A 23,336-nucleotide genomic window follows, 5' to 3' on the forward strand; every position below is an offset into this window, starting at 1 on the left:
GTTGCTGTGGTGTCCGTCATGTTGATATAAAAACCACAGAACAGCACTTCTACTTCCAGGATTTCTGGGACCACCCGAAAACAAACTGAAAGTTGTTCTTTGACAGAAATGTGTACTGTCTCGTTCATAATGACGGCGTGGTGCTCTGCCGCACGAACTTCGTCTGTGAGTGAACGAAGGATGTCATGGGCCATGAGTTCCACCATATCGTTGAAAATGTGGTGAGAAATCAATTTGTATATTGTTTTAAAAAATGGCTACCTCCTTCTTTTTAAAAATAAAATAAACTTTGTTCTGTGTATATATTTAAATATATTATGTCGGTTCATGTTGTTCACAGTGGAAAAAAAATGTTGAAGCGAAAAAATACGGATGAGGTAGCCGCTGCTCATGCTTCTAATGCATTTCTTCTATTGTCAGGATTTTCAGATATAAAAAGAAAATATGAAATAAAAGCCTCGCATGTCCTCGTTAACAATGATGCAGTAAGGTTAAGTGAAAAGGTAGAGGAAACTCAAACCTAAAATGTTGTAGGTAACAGAACTCTGGTAATGGCACTTTAGTGTTGCCAGTGCCGAAAGGTCTTGTTTAAAAAACTTGGATGTGTTCTTGTGGGCAACTGTGTGGGCGCAGGTCAGCCAGACGCACAAGAAGGCAACCAGAGACACAAAGAGATAAATGTCTTTATGACACGAACGGCACATGGGACGAATACAATAACACATAAACTATACAGATAAACTTGGTGACTGTCACAGTCGAGCACTCACAATTGTAATCAGGAGTCCGGCCTCGTGGTGACGGCTCGGCGGACTTGGCTCTGACGGCGGTGAGTACGGGCGGTGGTTGAAGCTCAGGATGACTCCAGGACGTAGCCCGGTTCCGGGCGTTAGCTCTGGGTCATAGCCCGAGCTCGGCAGCACAGCGCTGGGTTACAAGCCAGGACGAAGCCCAGCACAGCTGTGGGGTGGAAGCCGGGGCGGCGCCCGGTTTGCGGAACAGGACCAGGGCTCTGGGACGTAGCCCGAGCCTGGAGCACGGCAGCGGTCGTGTGAGCGGGGACGAGGCCCAGCTCCGCAGGACCCGCGTCGATGGTAGAAGCCGGGGCGGCGCCCGGTTTGCGGACAGGACCAGGGCTCTGGGTCGTGGCCCGAGCCCGGCAGCGGTCGTGCGAGTGGGGACGAGGCCCAGCTCAGCAGGACCCACGACGATGGTAGAAGCCAGGGCGGCACCCGGTTTGCAGTACAGGGACCTGGATGCCAGAACGTGGGCCGGCGTTCGGTCCGCTCCATCTCGCTGCACTGCCCGTTCTGTCAGCTTGGCTGCCCCGTCGCTTCAGATGGTCTCTCCCGGCACGCGCACCGACCACGCGCACCAGCGATGCTCACTCCCGCGCTTTTCGGCCCCGCACGCCGAGCACAAGCACCGAAAAGCCCGCGCATTTTCGAATATCGGCCCCGCACACCGATCAGAAACATTAAATTGCCGTCTTCCTACCACAGTTCTCAAATGAACGAAGGGTGCTTGACTGGACTGGCATTTTTACATACTCATAGGGACATTGCCATTTACATGACAAGAGTAATTCAGTGGTTCGCAACCAAAGATAGCGGACAATGAAGGTTAGAGTTTGTTATCTACGCAGCTTGCGTAGGTTCGGTCTTTGCAAGGTAAATTGCCAAAGATGTCAACCCTAATGCTTTTATAACAAACATGTGAACCTTGTTATCACAAATGTACATCCTTGTTCTTGTATAAATATTGTCTTTCTGTTCTATGTGTTGCTTTTCGATTCTTCTGTTTTCGTTGGTAAAAATTGTTGCCTGTGCCGATGTAGTTGTACGTTTATTTTTAGTATACGTTATCGTAGTAGTTTTGCTTCTCGCTATCTATATAATATTTGAATTTTGTTCTCCCAGAGTTTACTTGTTGTACATGACTCATGAGTGGTATACCGGTTTCACATGAACACTTTGATTGCCAATCACGACCGATAAATTTGATCCGGATCGGGCTTCATCGCGATCAAAAGTGCGCCATGTGACACCCGTATTGCTTTACTTCCCTATAGACAAAGCTTGGCTGGGCTTTTAGGGTAAATGATGAAATGGCCGCACTCTCCAGGTTAATCCTGCTTGTATAATTTTACTAATTCCTCCTTGTGTTCATATTTGTAGCCGATATTATCCAGATTCATGTATAAAATTTTTCTTTTACTCTTTAGTGCTATTGCAATGTTTGGCCATGCCTCGGTGTCAGTAAATCGTTGTCTGCAAGATGGTTGTTGATGAAAAAGGCACTAAAGGATGCAACGGAGAACAGATCGTGACCATTTGGTTACCGGCGTGTGGTTAGTTGCACTCCTCGGCATTCAGTTGCATTCCTACTGATGCTCACCAATGCTTTTGTGTTCTCTCTTGTGTTCCACTTACTGGCTTCAACTACCACTAACCGGGACTCAATCGCACAGATACTCGCATCCACTCAAACTCACCGTCTCTGACTTTCGTTTGGACTTGCATTAATTGGCACTCACTTCTGTTTATACACAAGGTCCACTCAGACCCTTTGCCACTAATACTCTTTCTCGTGCCTGTGAAGTGAATCTGGAGTAAGTGTGAGTCAGTGTACTAGTGAGTGAGTACGCCAGCCTATGCTTGCACAAGCCACTGTGTGAAATTATCCCACAGTATTCGCCAAATAACCCTTTCAATTAATGACTTTAGGGCGTAAATTTCATGTGTGGAATTTCAGCCAGCCAATACTCGAGACACTTCCACGGAGTGGTGGATCATTTTGAGCAAATGGCATCATTCATAGCACTTTCGCTCAGATTTGTGTGACAGATATTTCCAATGCTCAAGACAGATCCCTACACAGAATATGTGAGATCTACACCTGTCCTGTCTATATCATGTTTCATTCAGACTGTAGTTATCACTGTAAATACTTGGCAATTTTCTTCGTGGAAACATTTATTAAAGTATGGTGTGTGGCAGATAGCGCAATTCTGTCACATCAGCTTGATTACTTATGGAGGGGGATATGCACGACAAACTGCAGCCTGTTGTCTGCTAAATACTAGTTTGACTCATTAACTTGGTTACTATCAAGCCAAGCAGTAGCATTCCGTTTAGATGAATTGAGTTTCAAAAAATCATCTCAAAATCACCGACAAACTAGATTGATGTTTCAGTTGATAGACCTGCAAACAATAGACAAATGCAACAGATAAATGTTGACTGGAACATCTATGCAATTTGCCATACATTTTTCGAACATATTTCCTGAAACAATATTATTTGAGTAAAGAATGCTTTTTTTCGTGCAATTATTTGGCATCTCGGAAAAATTTACTGACATGAAAAGGCATTGTATCATCTGCCTTTCTTTAGGTCATGGTGGATATGGCTAATAATACTGGATAAACAAGCTCTTTCGTTCGCACTCTTGCACCATTAGTAGCTGCGCAAAGGTTAATCACCAATGAAACGGAAAAAAGAAAAATTCTATTTTTTAAAGTTATTTTTCTGTTTCGTTTGAATACTACAAGGGTGAAAGGTATGCTAAAGGGATAAGTTGAGTTTTTCAGTAAATTACCCTTGTACAATACCAAGAAAATCCACTTTTATTGTGCAAAGAGGCTTTCCAAGCTAAAAAAGATGCAAAAATAGGACTGGTAGCAATGCTACCTTGAAATTACCATGCCATTCACCATGATTTCGACATCTGCTTGGGCCTAGTTCATTTTTTTATCGGTTTAGATAAACTGTGTTGTTAGAGCCAAAGCCTGAACTTGACAAGTTTTGCAAACCGTGTGATGATTATGTTGTGGGCGCAGGTCAGCCAGACGCACAAGAAAGCAACCAGAGACACAAAGAGACGTATTTATGACACGAACGGCACATGGGACGAATACGGGAACACGAACTATACAGATAAGCTGGATAAGGGTCACGCTCGAGCACTCACAATTCTACACAGGAGTCCGGCCTCGTGGCGACGGCTCGGCGGACTTGGCTCTGACGGCGATGGGTATACGGGCGGCGGTTGACGTTCAGGGTGGCACCAGGACGTAGCCCGGTTCCGGAGCGTTAGCTCTGGGTCATAGCCCGAGCTCAGCACCGTAGCGGTGGGATGAGAGCCGGGGCGAAGCCCAGCATAGCAGTGGGTGAAAGCCGGGGCGGCGCCCGGCTCAGAGAACAGGACCAGGGCTCTGGGTCGTAGCCCGAGCCTGGAAGCACGGCAGCGGTCGTGCGAGCAGGGACGAGGCCCAGCTCCACAGGACCCGCGTCGATGGTAGAAGCCGGGGCGGCGCCCGGTTTGTGGAACAGGACCAGGGGGCTCTGGGTCGTGGCCCGAGCCCGGCAGCACGGCAGCGGTCGTGCGAGCGGGGACGAGGCTCAGCTCAGCAGGACCCGCGACGATGGTAGAAGCCGGGGCGGCGCCCGGTTCGCAGTGCAGGACCGGGATGCCAGAACGTGGGCCGGCGTTCGGTCCGCTCCATCTCGCTGCACTCCCCGTTCTGTCAGCCTGGCTGCCCCGTCGTTCCAGATGGTCTCTCCCGGCACGCGCACCGACCACGCGCACCAGCGACGCTCACTCCCGCGCTTTTCGGCCCCGCACGCCGAGCACAAGCACCGAAAAGCCCGCGCATTTCAAATATCGGTTCCGCACACCGATCACAAACATTAAATTGTCGTCCTCCTACCACAACCGTTAAAGACACCACAGTATTTGAAGATCAATAATGCATTTCACACATTTGAATAGGAAATTCCGTCGATTCCAAGGTAAATTGTTGTCTTAAACCAGATGCTGGTGTTTTGTCTCCCAGATGGCCGGGAGCTCTGGAGAGCTCAAGTTTCTGTGCTGTGGCCCCAGGAAATGTCCTTCCATGCTTTGGCGCCGTCCAAGATCGAGTCGCTGTTGATGGCAAGGGTCCACATGTGCTCTGCTCTCCAGGTATGCTCTTCAACGTGCCGCCGAAGCCTGTGGCTCACCAAACCCTACCTACCAACTCTCCTTAATTTTTTCCTTTAAGTTTACAAATTATGTCTCATTCTATAATTTTCCTAATGTTGCGTCATGTTTTGTGAAAAAATTAGTTGGCTTAGCGATGCAGTTTTAAGAAGATTCGGCAGAGTGAAATTGCAAAAAACGCATGAAAAAAATTATATTGGTACTTGTGCTGCTTTCTTGTGGCAACACAAGATGCCATAAACCAGAGGGGTACTTGCATCGAGTGAGTTTAGTCTGTATAGATTCTGAAGCAGGTGTAATTGTTAACAGCCAATTCGCTGAAAAATGATCTCGGATCTAAATATTCATGAGCCATTGCATTCTGTGAAGGTGGATGACCAGTGAAGCTGTATAGATGGTATACATATATGTTTTGGTGTTGTTCATTTTTTCACCTAAGTTACTAGTGCTTTGTGGTTGCTATGGTTGAAGTCGCATCCAGGTTGAAGTCACCAACGACGTGTACTGGAGTTTGATCGTTGTCAGCTGGATTGAGCGGCCATCCAAAGTGGTCGTTCATAAAGTTCTCTATGTCTTGCTTGGAAGAGGCAGGTCGAATGTACACGGTGGCAACGACTGTCCCGTCGGCGGTCCTTACGGCGCCCATGTCGGCACAACATGCCGCACTTCCTAGTTCTTAGGTGGTGGATGAAATGTCGTACGGCGCGACGGTGGCACCTACATCGTTCCTCACCTCACGTATATGGCAACTCCGCCCGATAGTCCTCCTCGCTGGGAAAGCATTGAGTCAACATGTCCACCGCCTTGTGCCATTGTTCTTCCGACCGTATCCCGTTTATTTCAGAGAGGTTGTTGTCGAACCAGAGCCGATCGCAAACTGTAGAATTCGATCCGAAGTTACAGTCGAGAAAGTCTCTCTTGAACCTCGCATAGGCATCGTTGAACCCTCCTGTGCCTTTATTTCGGCCAGCGTCATCGGCTCTGCGCGAAAAGTCCCTTGATAATTTGAAAGTACTGCCACTCTTTGAACTCTGCTGCCGTGCGAACTCCTCGCCCCTTGCGCGTCCCCTCCACAGGAACCGGTCCTGTGCCTGCTTTTCTGCACGACGATTGGTCTACCTACCGTTGCCCTTGGAAACGCGCCGCTCTTGCGTTCTCGGCAGGTGATTTCCTGGCATAACGTTTGAACTGGCCATCGCTGTTGTGCCATTGCTGACATGGTTCCGTTCATCAGCCAACACCTGGTGAAACGTTAGGTTGAGTAAGCAAATACAAAGTGCCTAGGTATGCATGTGTGAACATTCGCATCTGTGAGGCTGATGCGTGGCATGTGTAGGAATTCTAACGTAGTTCCTGCTAAATTCAAGAACTCAATGCTTTGTTGCCTGTTACAGATTGGCTTGTCAATAAAAGAAACTGGTCACATGAAATTGGTTGGGGAGGAAAGTAATTGTAACAATTGTTAGCCAAGTAAAAAAAGTAATCAGTGAATCGCAAAATTACGAAAACATTTTATTTCTTACAAGTAAATAATTACATGTAATTTGCTGCGTACTAGTCTGGTGCTCAGTTAAAAAAATGTGTGCTGTTGGTTCAACTCTGTCCTGTGTTATGCTGTTAAATATTTTCTGTTTAGCAAAGCGTGCTGTCAGCCAAGACAACTGCAGACGCTCTTTGCAACTCTATGCATTGGCCCATAACAGGGCCTCTGTCAGTCTTGTTCCTGCTTGCATTTCAATTCATGCTGGCAGCACGGGGCACATCCTGTTGCACATTAGGTGTGCAGTCCACATTGTAGAATGTGCCATCCCCATGTTTTGGTTGCAGGAGCTGGGAATCTTAGATTCTAAAATCTTTAAATAAGAGCCACCACATGAAGCTGCAGGCGAACCTTTTCCTTCCAAAGCCAGTTTCAATGACGTCATCACACTGCCCTGTAGCCCAGGCCAAGGTGAGATGCTGAGATAGGTACGATGGAAAGTGAGAGATATTCATTGGTTAGGCAGTAAGGAACCCTTCACAAAGCTTCTTTTCATAAGTGTGATGACATATGACTGGCATCTGTTGTAAACGAGGTCTTGGGGGGATAATTGTTCCATAGAAACCTACTGAAGAAAGACAGATTTTTCCTTTGGAGATGATTAGTATCAGGTGCCATGCCACAGCCTAAACAGAGATTTACAGCAAAAAGCAGAGAGGTTGAGCTGCCACAACCTAAGGTTTCTTTTCTGCAGTAGGAGAGCAAGATGGGTGGGGGGGGGGGGTTACAATGACACCTGCGTTTAGGTTCCGGATGTGTATGGCATTGCATGCTTTTGTTATCACAATGTCTGTGTTATGTCGTGTTTAGTATATGGTTCTTTGGCCTATGCATCTTTTGTAGCTTAGTTATAACGTTTTTAAAGTAAATGTAGAGCATAATAACAGATTAAAGGCGCAATTGCTGATGAAGACAAGAAAGGTTTTCATCTCAGTCAGCGCGCATATTGTCACCTTTCGTGTCTTCGTTGGCTATTGCGCTTTGAATGTGTTACTATGTCTTACCAACTTGCCAAAACCAACGCTTTTTAAATGTAAGCAATTGAAAGGTGGGCGGCCTCTTTGGAGCTGTCTTTCCCACCTCATGACGTTGTGTGCAGATGTTCGATTAAGAGGCTTTGATCTCTGTGCCTTGCGCATCATTGTGCTATTGAAGCATCTGTGTTATGTTTACAATATGTGCAGGCTGATCCATTGTTAAAGGGAACAAACACTAGAAGAGCATGAGCGAATGTCCCTCTGTGGCAACTCTGCAAACATTCAGCTTTGCCGCAGATGTCTTGCGGTAGCTTTTTTATGTACACCCTTGAGCAAAAGTATACAGACCACAAGCTTAGGCCGACAGGTGCGCTGGAATGTTTGCAGTGCCAAATTGGATTACAATTCTCAGTTCAAGACACATTCATAGGCGGAGAAGAAAATCTGCTTTATCGCAGAATCTCGGGACCATGTGCTTTTGCTCACGAAAATTACCTGCATACTTCATGATCTTTCCAGAGGCACTAGCAGATGTAGCACCCACAAAATGTAATCTAATAGCCTTTGCATTCCCTTAAACAATGAACCTACCTGTGTGTCTCTGGCCTCTGCATCTTTTGTCTTTTCCCTCCACTACCATTGCTTCTCCGTGATGATGGGTGATCTTATTGTGATGGCATTTAGTATACGGACACTCCAGGCGCATTTCTGCCATTGCAGTGAGGTTTCGTCCAACGGCGATGACACCGTCGCCGCGCGCCCTATGCTGTATGTGCGAGTGAAAGCCTGCGCAGGGAGTCGACAATTGTGGTTCCATCTCGTCTGCGTGAAAGAGAGGAAAGTGGGCAGGAAACGTGCCATCTTCTGTTGCACGCGAGGTACCCATCGTTGCGAGGCATCGGGAGGAGGGGAGGGAGGGGGGGTTGGCATTCTACTACTGCTGCAACTGAGTATGTGGCGGCTGCGTGTGGTCGCGCTGTCGTATTTTGAGAGTGATGTGTGTCGGGGTGGCAGAGTCTATAGGTGCGTCAGCGGCTCGTAGCTTTGTGTGTGCTGTGTGTTCTCGGCGCTCAGTTTGAATTGAAGTGATAGGCAACAGCACGGTCATTTCGCTTGCTGCTGGTGCCGTGTTTCCTCATGCCAGTGTATTGAGAGCGAGTGTTCGCGGTCATCGTGTGTGATGTGTTTATATTTGCTGTGCACACTGACACCATGCTTGTTAATTTAGTTCACAAGTGAATGTTTACAAGTTGATACGGCCAATCAAAGTACTATCCTTACTTCGTATGGCTCTCTGCGAATTTGCTATCGCAATCGATGCTTCACCTTTTGGGCAAAACTGCTACTTTTATAATGGCATCCACTTTAAATCGAGGTGCTGACAAATAATTACCTAGACTGCTGTAGCTAGGTGGTAAGACCACACAAACCTAATTATAACGAAATCACATCCAGCATGAAAATACTTTCATTATATCTGATATTAGCTTGAGCGTACCTGCTCAAATTAGAGGGGAAGAAAGTTTTTCAGTTTTACATAATACTTCATTATTACCCAAATAATTTGTATTCGTGTTCATTACACTGGGGCTTAGCTGTCTGTTGTAATAGAGTCATCTGCGTATCTGTGATTTATCTTGTAAAGTTTCCTATGCCTGTAACGATCCTGGCCCCACCTCTCTCATGCTATTTTTTCCCCGCAAATAACCTTAACTGTCTCTTGCTTACCTCCACCACTAGACCAGTTAATGCTCGCCTCATCTTTGAGCCCCCAACACTTCTGGAAGGTAGATGTTCCTTGCGGTTCTGGTGGATCTTCTACATACAGCGCCCACAAACACGATGCTCAAAGAAAGAATGGTATACACACACAAACAGTGCTGAGTCACAACTAAGATTTATTGGCATAAGACATTGCGTGCACTGCATGTAGGAGATCTTGGATCACCAACTCGCCTGAGTCACCACACTAGCAAGGTTCTGGCTGGTTGAATATCTTGGGAATTCCATTACAATGTGCAGAGTCGTCTCCGGAATAAATTTTCCTGTGGGCACTTTAGCGGCTCCATAACCACCTTTGGCACGCAGACACAGAAGACGGTGACAAGAAACCTTACGGCACATAGCCAGAGACTGAAGTTGTAGACAGAGGAGAGGGCACTTAGCTGAGTCAAGTCGATAGCGCACAACATTTATGCCTCTGTCTGCAAGCTGAAAGATGACAGGAGCCTGATGGCATCATACAACTCAAATGTCAAACAGTGCGAGCTATTGATTTAAAGCTCAACTGTTATGAATTTTTCGTTATGGGGTACATACTCATTTTAAGAAAGCACCCGCGTGATATTCTCAGCTTACATTTTTGCGTTGAAAGAACGTCCGGGAAAGCTAATGCCTAAATAAACTACCAGCAAGACTCGGAGCTTGCTGTTACCATAACCAGGAATCAAACTGTAACCAGGCTGATCTCAGAAGCAGCATTTGAAGTGGGAGGTAAGGCACCAAAGCAACCAGTAGGGAAGCTCTCCCAAGTTGCAAAGGACCTAATAAAGGAACGACGAAGCATGAAAGTATCCAACTCAAGAGATCAGATGGAATTCGCTGCACCGTAAAAACTGATCAACAAGAAGAAAGTAAGGTATATTCGAAATTACAGTAAAACCTCGATAATTCGAAGGTCGCCGGACCGCGAAAATTCTTCGAATTAAGCGGATTTTTGAATTAACCGAAATGAATAATAAAAAAAGTAAACAAGCAAGAACTTGCCGCAAAAAGAAATCACCTTTATTTTCCATGTCCGAGAAAAATTACTCAAAGTAATCACCGATGCGGGATTACTTGGCGCGCTGGTTCGCCGCCCCTAGTGCCATGCTCTCCAGCTGGCTCAAAAAACGTATCATACAAATATCACCCGCACTGCACTCAACTAAGTTGCGGACGATGTTCACGGAATCGATAACTGCCGCGAAAGCGGGCGTGGTGGTGCTTGACTCCAAAAATTTGGATTTGCTGGATATTCCGGAATTCAAAAATGCACCATCAGGGTTCCCATTGAGTTCATACATTTTCGCACCCAATTTTTCGGACGAATTGAGACCCCAACGTTCGATTTGGCGGACTAAATCGCTCTTTCCGAGCCACGCTACCCAATCTTGGAGGCCGCCATGTTGTATTTTGCACTAGCTTGGATTCCAGTGGCTCGCTGTATAGCCTCCAAGATTGGAACGCGCGCTATCAATAGAGAGCTAGCGCAACCCTCCAGTCTCGGACGCCATGCCCACTCTTCCTTGGCTGACAAAACACTCCAGAGTACTGCACTTTTTCTTTTTTCTTAGTATATGCGCTCAGCACTATCGTTGTAACCATTTATTGAGGATGTTTTTTTTATTGCGACAGCAATTATATGGACACTTCAAGCGGATTTTCGCCGTCAGCGTCGCCGCCCTGAGGATCCATACAAAGTCCAAGGGCGATAAAATCGTCGCCGCGCACCCGCCGTATGTGTGAGTGACAGCGCGCGGGGGACGCGCGCTTTCATGAGCGAACACACGGCGGAGCGTAAACGCGACTTCCTCCTTCATGCTAAAGGCCGTGAGGGTATGGGAGGGAGGGGGGCGACTTCTACTCTTCTAACAACTGCGTACTTAGTGCCGGAGCGGTTTCTCGCGCGCACCGTATCTTGAAAGCGATCTCCAGACGGCTCTGACCTTTTGTATGCGCTGTGCTCTCGCCGCACAGTTTCTGTTGAAGCGATAGACCGCACAAACCTTCGCTCGCTGCGGCGGTCACGCTCGCTCGTGTGCGCTGACACCACGCGTGTTAATTCAATGGGTTTTTTTTCTCAAGTTTCGGTTGCTATTTTGAACGTGGCGTGCACACTGAGCAGGTGTCTCGGAGACCCATGTCTCAGTGATCGGCGCTACCTCCTGTACCTTCGCGAGAGCTAAGCGGTGCGAAGCTCGTTTCTTGGATCTCAATGGCGAACTCCGTTGGCGGAGATCGCCAACGCGGTGACGTTCGTGTCGACTATACACGAAGACGACGTCATTGCTGCGCAAATCCAAGCAAGTCGATCCCCCCCAAGCATAGTATGAGGCAGGGCATTATTAGAGATTTTTTTAAGCCGCACTAATAACTTTTTTTTTTCGGCTGAACGAGTTTTCCGGACTATTTTTCAGTCCCCACGAGCTTGGAAAATCGGTTGGCGACTGTACGGAGCGCCCTAACCTAACCGCCGCACGTTGCTACTACCCGGAAACTTCGAATTATCCGAATAGAGCCGCGCGGGCCATTCAAATTATCCGGTAGAATTTGCATTGAGAATGGCGGGAGCGCTCAAATTCTTCGAATTAACCGAAATTTCTAATTATCGAGGTTTTACTGTATAACGTGTAAGAGATTTAGGAAGCCGTAAAAATGGACACAGCATGAAATCAGTGAGAAGAAAACTTGGCATAGGTCAAAGCAAGATGTATATACTGAAAGATAAGCAGGATAATATCATCAGCAATTTTAATGATATAGTAAAAGCAGCGAAAGAATTCCATACTGACCTTTACAGTCCCCGGAGCAACCAAGCTTCTTTCATTCGAAGTTGTGATGAACAGGACGCAGAGGCTCCTTCTGTAATTAGCGATGAAGTTAGAAGGGACTTACAAGACATGGCCCGGGCAAAAGCGGCTGGAGAAGTTGAAATAACAGTCAACTTAATAAAAAACGGAGGAGATATGCTTGAAAAGCTTGCGGCCCTTTACACACAATGCCTCACGACTTCAAATGTGCCAGAGAACTGGAAGAATGCCAACATTATACTAATCCATAAGAAGGGACACATTAGAGAATTGAAAAATGATTGGTTCATATCTTTCTTTCAGTATTGTATAAAATATTCATGAAGATAATTTCCAATGGAATCAGGGCAACACTTCAATCAGGAAGGGACATTCTACCATGGATCACATCCATGTCATCAATCAGGTAATCGAGTAATCTGTGGAGTGCAAAAAACCCTTCTATATGGCTTTCAGAGATTATGAAAAGCCATTTGATTCCGTAGAAATACCAGCAGTCATAAAGGCATTGCATAATCAAAGAGTACAGGACGCATACGTGAATATGTTGGCAAATATCTACAAGGTAACCTTGGTTCTCCACAAGAAAAGTAGAAAGGTACCTATCAAGAAAGGGGTCAGGCAAGGAGACAATCTCTCGAATGCTATTCACTGCATGCTTAGAAGAAGTATTGAAGCTCTTAGATTGGGAAATCGTAGGAGTGAGAATCAACGGCGAATATCTCAGCAACCTTCGGTTTGCAGATGTCATTGTCTTATTCAGCAACAATGGACATGAATTACAGCAAATGATTGAGGACCTTAACCAAGAAACTAAGAGTTGGGTTGAAGGTTAATATGGAGAAAAGAAAGATAATGTTCAATTGCCTGGCAAGGGAACAAAAATTCAGGATCGCCAGTCAGCCTCTAGAGTCAGTAAAGGAGTTTGTTTATCTAGATCAATTAATCACGGGGGACCCTGATCATGAGATGAAAAGTCACAGAAGAATAATATTCAATTGGAGTGCATATAGAAAGCATTGCCAAATCGTGACTGGGAGCTTACCACTGACGTTAAAAAGAAAAGTGAATAATCATTGCATTATTCTGGTGCTAACATATGGGGACAAACTTGGAGGTTTACAAAGAAGCTTGAGAACAAGTTAAGGACCGCACAAAGAGCGATGGAACGAAAAATGTTAGGCCTAACTGAAGAGGTGGGATGAGAGCGGTGTGGATCAGAGAGCAAACTGGGATAGCCGATATTCTAATGGACAATAAGAGAAAGTAATGAAGCTGGGCAGGCCATGTAATGCATAGGATAGATAACCGGTGGACCATTAAAGTTACGGAATGTCTACCAAGAGAAGAGAAGCGCAGTCGAGGATGGCAGAAAACTAGGTGGGGTGTAATAAAGTTAGGAAATTTGCAGGTGCTATTTTTGGAATCAGCTAGCACAAGACAGGGGTAATTGGAGGTCGAAGGGAGAAGCCTTCCTCCTGCAATGCACTTAAAAATAAGCTGATGATGATGAAGCCTCAGACAGAGCACCCTAATTACCGTATTTACTCGATTGTCACGCGAGTTTTTTCCAGATTTTTTTTCTACCTGAAGTCGATGCTCGCATTACAATCTAATACTGAAGTTAAAGTTGTCTAAAAGGTGCAATGATGCAACCACTTCTAATCAACGAGGGAAATGTGCGAGTCGCGCGGTTTCATGGAGATCAAACGCACGGCTAAGACCTGCGCTTGCTGCGCAGGTCTAAAGCTGCGCTTGCACACGCCAGCGTTTTGACAGCGGTTGTTTGCGGTCATCGGGGGTTGAGGGTGATCTTTTCATGTTTGCTTGTGCGCGCTGACACCATGCTTGTTAATTCAGTTATTAAGCGAATGTGCCCAAGTTTATGCAGCTGATAAAACCATCCTTACTCCGTATAGCTCTCTGCTAATTTGCTATCGCAATTGATGTTTCGCCTTTCGGGCAAAACTGCGACATTTTTATGCATCAGGTGGTCTCGCGTTACTTTAGTGGTTTTCATTTTTTTGGTGGACGCAACAAAAAGTCACCTCTCGCGTTGCTTTCGCGGTCTTATTTTTTTTGATGGATGCATTGAAAAGTCAGCCCTCGTGTTGCAGTCGCGGTCGTGATACAATCGAGTAAATACGGTAATTCAATATGATAGCTTTTCTACAGCCCGTCGTGTGTTTTGTTTCCCAGTAGGTGACTAAGTTGTGGTGCAAATATGTCAGTAGAAACACCAGAGAGCCCTACATATTTTTCTAAGCAAAATTTGTTAAATCAAAATTATTATCTAAGTGCGGAAGACTTAATGCAAAGGCCGTGATAGCGTTTTTTGATCACTTGCGGCCTGTTTTATGTTTTGGGTAGTTCAGAAAACTTGGTAATTAATATATTAAGGTGACCCAAATAACATTTCATAGCTTTTTTTTAATTTTCTTTTTTTTGTTACAAATTGACAGACATGACCAGAAAGAAGGTAAACAAATTCCAATTTTTCTTGATTTTTGAGCTTTAGGAGAGGTTTAAATAAACACACAATGTCTATTGAAATGGTTTTGTCGGAGGGTTTAATGAGAGGGTACTACTAGCATAAGTAGTGAACAAGGCTTTGACTGAAGACTTTGGTCTTCAGTCATTCCTTTCTTAACCTTAATGGGAATTGACCAGATATCGTCTAATGATATAGATATTGCGGAGTTAATGGGCTGTTGAAGCAATTTTGGCAGAGCTGCAGGGCTGGTAATTTTCAAACCTATCGCAAGAGCAACTGTACCCCAGCCACTTAGGTCTGGCTGTCTGGCTTTCTGTTGCTTGTTGAAACGGTGACCGACGTAAACAAGAAATTAGGAACACTTATGCGCCTGTGAGGATTAGACTTTGAGCGACACCAAAAGTGCCCGTGTGACACCGGTGTTAGACCAAGAATTTCTTTAAATCTTTATTCTTTGAGGTGTATTATGTGCTTATTTCGAATATGAAGTTCATTTTTGTTTTATCATTTTTGTTCCTGTTTTACACAAGTCTGCCAAGCTTTACTTCATGAACAAATTCGGGAAAATCGTTTCTTCAAAAGTGCTAAATGGGGTACAGTCAAATGCCTTTATAACGAAGTGCTTCGGGCCTCCCAAATCATTTGTTATACAGGTTACTTCGTTGTAAAGGTCGCGTACCGCCAACGCGGAGAATGCGATCGTGGGCTTGACGGAGGATGAGTACATCCGGGAGCTGTGGTCGACCATCCCCGCAGCCAGAGCCCGCTACTGGAAGCCGCCTCGCTCGTCCATGAAGATCGCACCACGGGCGCAGCCGTAGGCACTCGGCCATTCAAGTAGTACAGTGTAGACCACTTATAACATAAGTCGCCGGAGTCGCGAATATCCGCACTATAAGCGGTACTGCACTATAACCAAAACAACTATTTTTTTGCGATAATGAACACTTCAGGCGCATTTTTGCCGTCGCTGTCACCGTGCTCTAGGTTCCGTATTCGCTTACTAAATAAATTAACAAGCGTGGTGTCACGCGTGCACACGCAAACATGAACTCATCTTACTCGTTGACCGCGGAAACGAACTATCAGAACGCTCGTATGACGAAGCGCGGCGAGCGAATGGACCTTTGTGCTACTATGCCTCTCGCTTTAACGCGACGTATAAGCAGCGAAAACACGGCGCGTGGCGGACCTTTCCCGTCGCAGATTGCTTTCAAGATAGGGCCAAGATGATCGTATCACCGAAGTGGATCGTCGTAGATTACGTCCTGTTTCAGTATATTGAAACCTTTCCGCATTGCTTTGCTGGCGAAAATCCTCTCCTTCTGTTTGCGCCAGTCCTGAACGCAAGTTTCGGATTCTCCAAACGCCCGTGATGTGGCCCAATTTCTGTCCGTCTCCGCACACATGATAACTTTCCTTTTAATTGCGGCATCATGATGAACTCGGTACTTCATGCTGATAGAGCAGACGCAGAGAACGTGAAGACAGATGGTAGACTATTGTCTAAGCATGTGTACTGCAGCACATGGAGGAAGCTACGGTAGCTAGGCTCGAGAGGGGCTAGGCTCGACATGCGTGCGAGGCGGACATTTTGAAATGCCGGCGGCTATATGGTATCGCAGATTTAGGGCCGTACTCGATTTTTATGCGCATGCAATTTTTGGACCTGTTTTATCGGAAAAAAATTGCGTGTTAGGATTCGAGTAAATACGTTATTTGTGGCTTGAGGGGAGCGTTTGCAGTCTGGTTGACTGATGAACTTCCAGGCAGCCGCACTGTAACCGGTATTTCGTGTCCCGCAACTGCACTATAAGCAATACGCATATACATAGAGTGCTATGGGAAAATAACGGGAGTCTGAAAAGACTGTATTATATCCTGTCCCGCACTATAAGCGGTTATGTTATAAGTGGTCTATACTGTATATGTATTAGATATCGCTGTCATTTTCATGTATTGTCATCGTTCCATACATCTTTATCTTTGTTACGTTAGTGAATAAATGTGTGTGCCAAGCATTTTCTTTTCCTCTCAATTTCGACTAGAGCCTTGCTGCGATACTGAGCCAGTAGTCGCGCTTCGTATATACGGACTTCATGTTGATAGAGCTCGTCAGCACAACAATAATGTGAAAAATGGCTATTGAAGTCATTTAGCGGTACATTGCAAAAAGTGTCCATGCACTCCTATTTTGAAAAAGACGAAATTCATAGGGAAAGGAAAAAGTAAGAAGGAAAGAGAAATCATAGAGGCATATTACATTCGAAAGGAAGGAGACAAATGTGCAAGTTTTCCCTCTCTGGCATTGTCGGAGAAAGAAATAGTTTTTTTGCTTGAAAGGTTAGGATCTTGCTGATTTTGCAGATGTTTATATGACTGGTGTACCCATGCCTATGCTGGAAAAAAGTATAAATGGCTCATTATCTTCAAATAAACTTCCATTTGGCAGTCAGTCCTGTCAGTCAGTCCTGTTTACAACGAAGAGGTGCCTAGTCCCAGAGCCCAATGTTGAACTCCATGGAGAATGCGTACCTGCGAAGGAGAGCACAAATTCTTGGGTGTAGTACTGGACTGAAAGCTTAGCTTTATTGCGCACATAAAGTATATTAAATGTAAATGCCTAAGAGCAATGAATATACTTAAAATCCTGTCGCACACAACATAAGGCAGTGACAAGAAGTGCCTCATGGCATTGCACAAGAGCCTTATAGGCTCTCATTTGGACTACGGCGCTGTAGTTTTCCAGTCTGGTGCACCCAGCGCCCTCAAGATACTAGATCCTGTGCACCATCTAGGTATTGTCAGCGACCGATGTCACAGTCCCAGGGTAGTAAACATGACACAAGGAACGTTTGGGTTAGGAAAAGCCGTTATGGGGCATGAGCATAAGAAAAATACAAATATTGAGAAAGCACGCGTTATAAACCTAATATCCAAACCCTAACATACGACAAACTATATACAAAGCTGGTTAATTGAAAATATTATCTGACGTCCTCGCACACGACTATTGTGCAGTTCAAAATATTAACATGAAGTCCATCGACATGGCCACGTCACGTTGTCGTCGCTGCTTCCGGCGACACATTGTTGGGCCCGCTGATGTGTCGTAGAGTCGCGTTGCTGAGTCTGACGTTCGGCCCACGGTTGGGCTGGTCAGGGGTCAGGGAGGTGGGGTGACCTAGGCGCCTGGATCGCCCGGTCAACTCCGCAAGCCTGCGGATCGTAGCCGCAGGGGATCAGGGAAGCGATGCCGTCAGCCTGCAGCTCCGGCTTCCGGTGGGACGTTGTCCACTCAGCTCGCAGGTCGTGGCTGCGGCAGCTGAAAAAGAGGTTCCACTGTGTTGTCGCCGCCTCTGCAATCCACCCGTTCTGTACCACCTCCAGCTCCTTCTGCCTGCTTTCGTCCAAGAGCGTAGCTGGGCTGTTCTCTTCGGCTACGTGTCCCTTCTCCAATTGGCCACGTAGCTGCACGTGCCCTTTTGCACTTGTGCTTTTATATGGTATTCCTTTTATTCAGACGCTCTTATTCTCGAACTTCTTTCTTTATATCTGCCATCGACTCCTGGTGTCTCCTTGTTCTCTTCTTATCTTCTGCTTTTCTTCTTCTTTCTTTCTTCCTTTATTGGCTCATGACAACCGATAATTTGGACTTCACAGGGAACGTAAATAAGTCCGAACTATCGAATGTTCGAAAACACAAATGTGCCAAGAAAATATCATTTTATTTAGGTTTTAATGCCCCGGTGCAAAGAAGTGGTCGATTCGTTGCTGTACACACTTCCGCTTACGTGCAACCAAGCATGCCTATATTTATGCCGGTGTTCTGTTGTCGCTGTACGCTGATGCAAGGACAGTAAAGGCTCGAGTCAGATCCCCACGGCACATCGTCATCATCCGAGCTAGAGTCGGATGATGATGTTTGCGCCCCCGCCACTGGCGACGCAAACATCAGCAGCAGCTTCTGTTCCAAGCAAAATAATTTCCCCCAAATAAAGTGATGTGTAAATTGTACATCATATGAAAAACGATATCCACTGTCAAACGTGAAACACGAACGAGAGCTCCAATACTTGTAGAGCTCAGCTGCAGTGCATGACTACCGACGGCAGACGATCGGCTCATCTGTGCTCGCATTGCAGCCGATGGCGCCATCAGCATATTTTCTTCTTTGTGTACAATTATTGCGAAGAGCGACAACAACGGTAAGAAAATATTGCAGCTTGTGAGTGTCGGCAATTCATTCCAAAGCGCCGTTTGCTTTAGCTTTCAAGTGAACCGGAGAAGGCCTAGCGACAATATCGGCGCCGTCGAGCAATCGGCGGCGGTGAGGCTGCCACACGAATGGGTCTCGGTCTCATCCTCTCTACGGCAAGGAAATCTCGCCGTTCACGAGGAAAACTGCTGTCAAACAGTGGCCCGCGAATGGCAAACGGCATGCGGCGAGTTACCATGCCGGTAACGTGGACAGGGCTTAGCCGCGACTAAGCGTTTCTCGGCTACCCGCTGTTGCTGCCGTGCCGGCCCGTGCTCATGCGAAGTGTGCCGCTATGGACCCTGTGTTGCGCGCACGTCTGGAAAGGCCAACACTGTCGCACTCTGTTCGCACAGCTGATCAGACCGCTAAGCGCGAATGTGCACAAATGTGACTGATTTGACATTTGCGTTGCGGGCTGTAATTACCCATTTGCAAGGGCGCACAAGCGAGCAACACGACGAGAAGAGCAGGGAGTGCGCGTACCTGCTAGCAGACAAGCCGGAAGTCGTAGGTTCTTGTTCAAGTAATGGACATCGTCACCGCAGTTGACATCACCAGATGCACCCTGGTGACATCGTGACGACTGCTGGGGATATCGGAAAAGCCAGGAGAGGAGGACGGCATTGTTTTTTTAATTTTGTGGCGCGCCCGTGGTGTGTAGCACTGCAGCATTTGGCATCGTTGATCGCAACGGCATTCTGAACTCGATGCGCGTGTTTACTTGAAATGTTCAAAAAATATCTGAGGTGTTTAGGGGCCCTTTAACTAGGCACAATCCCAGTTGCCTGTTCTCAGGCTCCCAAGTTGTCTATTCGGGCAGATACCCAGTGGCCCAAGTTGTATAATCAGCAAGACAGCAGTAGTCGGCAGCCAGCACTCGCAAAGTAGGAAGACGAGGCAAAGAAAAACTTCGCTTTAAAACTGTCTTTGTTTGGTGGTTTTCTGCTGTCTGTTAGGTCTAGATTAATTTGGTGTCAAATTTCTCGAAAGTGGATGCCAAGTATATGAGTAAACCACTTCCATGGAGTTTTACATGCACCGGACTTCATAACCAGGATGAAAATTTTGAGAGATCACTTTCGAGTTAATTATGAAGAACATTGAAGGCAATGTGCAATATAATCTTCAAGGCGTAGAGGATGTATAGAAGCAGCCCTGGTAATACAATAAATTTTGGCTTAGCAAAAAGGGAGTCTGTGCGAGACAGATTTATTGTTTTGCCCATGACTCGCACAGAGCTTTCGTCTGTTGCAGCTGAAAAATCTCCGCTCACTAGATATTTTGTGTAGTGTGTTGGTGAGTGAAATCTTCCAAAGTGTCACAAATGTTTTACTTCTTGATGTCTTGTCTCTTCTTTCTGTGAAACAGTTCCGAGTGCTCCATGGGGACTACGGCTATGAAGTGCGAAGCTTTCTTTCGGAGTTCTGAAATCTTGACAGTCTTGGAAACTTCGTTCTTCGCCTACCCTTCGAGGTGTGTGTTATTTTGCATTTTACTAGGTTATGTTAATTCAAGGGGTTCTATAACACCTATTATGAAAAGTGTTAAATTTGTCTTTAAACACAGTGTATCAAACACATTTTATAGGGGTGTGCCGATGTTTGAAACTTGAAAATAAAGAATGGGATATTGTCTTATTCGATTTGACCTTAGACTCGAATAGCCACTATTCATAAACACAAATACTTTACAAAATATTTTTTTAAATATTTCAAGTCACACTTGACAGATGAAACTTAAATCATTAGCAAAATTGCAATAAATTTCATCATAGTGCCCATAGGAGACATGAAACATGAGAAGTTGCATAGTGGAGGCTGTGGCTCAGGAAGCCAGTTATTTTTTTCATCTCATAAACCACAATTATTCGCACTCTTTAAAGAGTCCTGGGTTTGCGAACAAACTGCTTACTTGTCCCTAATGCTCCATTTGTGCTTTGAATAAGCAACTCTTGATGACATGCAGTGTAATGCCAAGAACTTGCTAACATTGTGAATACAAAGACATTAAACATCTTATATTAATGGTGAAAACTGCTGTTTATTGAAAGGTTTTTGGAAATCTATTCATATTCATTATTCGATTCATATTCAACCAAATCTACTGTGTCGGCATCCGTAGCTGCGTTGACGAAGGGAACATCAGCGAACGCGATTGAGTCGAAGTTGCCTTCCACGTCTTCGCCAACAATTCTGTGCATAGCTTCGTAGAGATAATTTCAAACCTAGATATCCATACCAGGCTTGCCTAAGTGCAACTGGGGAGAGCCGGCATGCACAAAACAGCTTGCGAACTTTGCAGATGCCAGCTCTTTCCATGAATGGTTTAACAAATGTATGGTCGATATAGGCTTTGTTGGCATAATATGCGATGAGCGTATGTTGTTAAAGACTCTTGCGATATAGCTTTCGCATGGTGTCAATAATGCCCGGATCCCATAGGCTGCAATATTGCGATTGTCTTTGCTGGCAGAAACTCCAATCTTCCCATGGCTGAGACAGTTGTCTACAATGAAATGCACACGATGATGCTTTGCCTTGAACTTTAGATGCAGGAGGTGCACATAATAAAAAAACTGCTGCATTTGTCCAAGCACACTTATATTTATATGTGCAGTCTTTAGGCACAGTTTCGTTGCGGAAGCATCGCAGCTTCTTCGCCTTGCCCAGTATCAACAAAGGAAAGCTTGTCCTCACAGGTCCCATTTGCATCTAAAAGCACAGTAACACACTCCTTGCTTTGTTTGCCTCCCACTGAGGATCTACCTGAGTAGTGCAGATGCGCTTCGTCAGCGATTTGTAGAAGCATGCAGCCTTGTACAGGTTGTAAATGTTTCTCTTCATATTGCTGAAGTAGGGTGCTCAGCTGATTTTTGCTCCACGGTGTCACGGTCCATGGCTGCGCTTTCACCGACAGTTGACTTTGAGGACATACCGTGCTGTCGCTTGAAGCATTCAAGCCAGCCATTGCTGCATTTAAAATTTTGCCGGCCCATTTGGAGGTCTAGAGCTTCGGTTTTGCGCTCAGTCGAGATCCATTTACGGGGAGGTTTGCACTTATGGGGTTTTTCGGCCACTGAAGAAGCGCACGCGCACTCTTTTCTTCAGGATACTTGGAATCATGGTTGTGCTTTCGTTTGGCTGAGAAGCTCTTCTCAAAGTCGTCTAGTACTGCTTCCTTGTTCTTCAATACAGTTGACAATGTTGAACGCGGTACGCTGAATTGCTTCGAGATTTCACATTTTTGCCGGCCACCCTTTTCCACCTCGCCTATCAAAATAACTTTTTGCTCTAATGACACACTTTCACGCAGGGATTGGGAGTGCCATTTCCAACTGAAGACCTCAAAAGCACATGCAAGGCACACATACTAAAGCAATCCACAAACCACATGTTCACAACGCCTGCACTGGCTGATCCACACGCGCACCAAAGCACACAGAAGCAGCGCGCCTTGGTTTGGCTGAATTAGGGCACAAAAAAGGCAGCACAGAGTAAAATTTGTCCTTTCCGTTGTGCACTTTGTGCACTACTTCCACAGCGCCGCAACTGTGGCGCCATTCGCCGCTGATAATGTACGAGTGCAGCGTGGAGGAAAAGGATTCGCGACGGAGAGGCTGAGGGTCTCTCGCTTGCGCTGCATGAAAGACACTGAGCGCCGCCGAGACTGCGTACCCGCTTGCTGCAGATAACACATGGTCGCAGCATAGAGAAAGATGCTGCGCTGGCAGCTTGATGGCGTAACTGGCAACGGAGAGGGTCGCTCGCTCGCCCACTGTGGAAAGCTTCGCTCGCTGCAAAACGTGCTGAGCGCCACTGAGAGTGTACAAACGTCCCTTGCCAGTTTGCTTCAAGTGAAATGATAAGCTGGGAGTAATCTGGTTTAATATGCATACGCTTAGTTAAAGACTGGGAGAAATTTTGAATAAAGCGATAATTCGAGTGAAGCAGCTTTGTTATTACGATGGTTTACTCTATGTTTAAAACAAATATCTGATACAGCGAAGCTTTCTTTGTGTCAAATGCGACTTAGTTATAACGACGTTCAACTGTATACAGTCAACGTCCAATTTTTCGGACTCCCTAGTGGCGGCAAAAACGTTAAAAAATTGGGCAGTCCGAAAAAATGAATGCATGCCTTTTACAGCCCCCAAGGGCGCAAATGGCCACAGGCAAGTCCGAAATAGATCTAAAGTCCAACCAGTACACTTATTAGGTGTATCGGTGCTCGTACTGTGATAGGAGACAGTGGGTGCATGCGTGCATAATTAAGAAAAGCATACCGTGACCCATGACAATTGCCCCTTCACACTCCTGGTATGCTTCAACGCGTTACACTGATGTATTAAGGCGAAGCTGACTTCCGGGAATCGGCATTATGCAATGCGCCGTGCTTTTCGAGCTTCGAAGCCATTGACGAGGATTACAACGGCGGAGTCAGTGCCATTGTTAACAGCGGTGCATTGTTTCAATGAAAAACACGGCATAAAACAGCAAAAAGCTTGGTAGCA

This window comes from Dermacentor silvarum, chromosome 1 (assembly GCF_013339745.2).
Source record: "Dermacentor silvarum isolate Dsil-2018 chromosome 1, BIME_Dsil_1.4, whole genome shotgun sequence".
Taxonomy (NCBI): Eukaryota; Metazoa; Arthropoda; class Arachnida; order Ixodida; family Ixodidae; genus Dermacentor; species Dermacentor silvarum.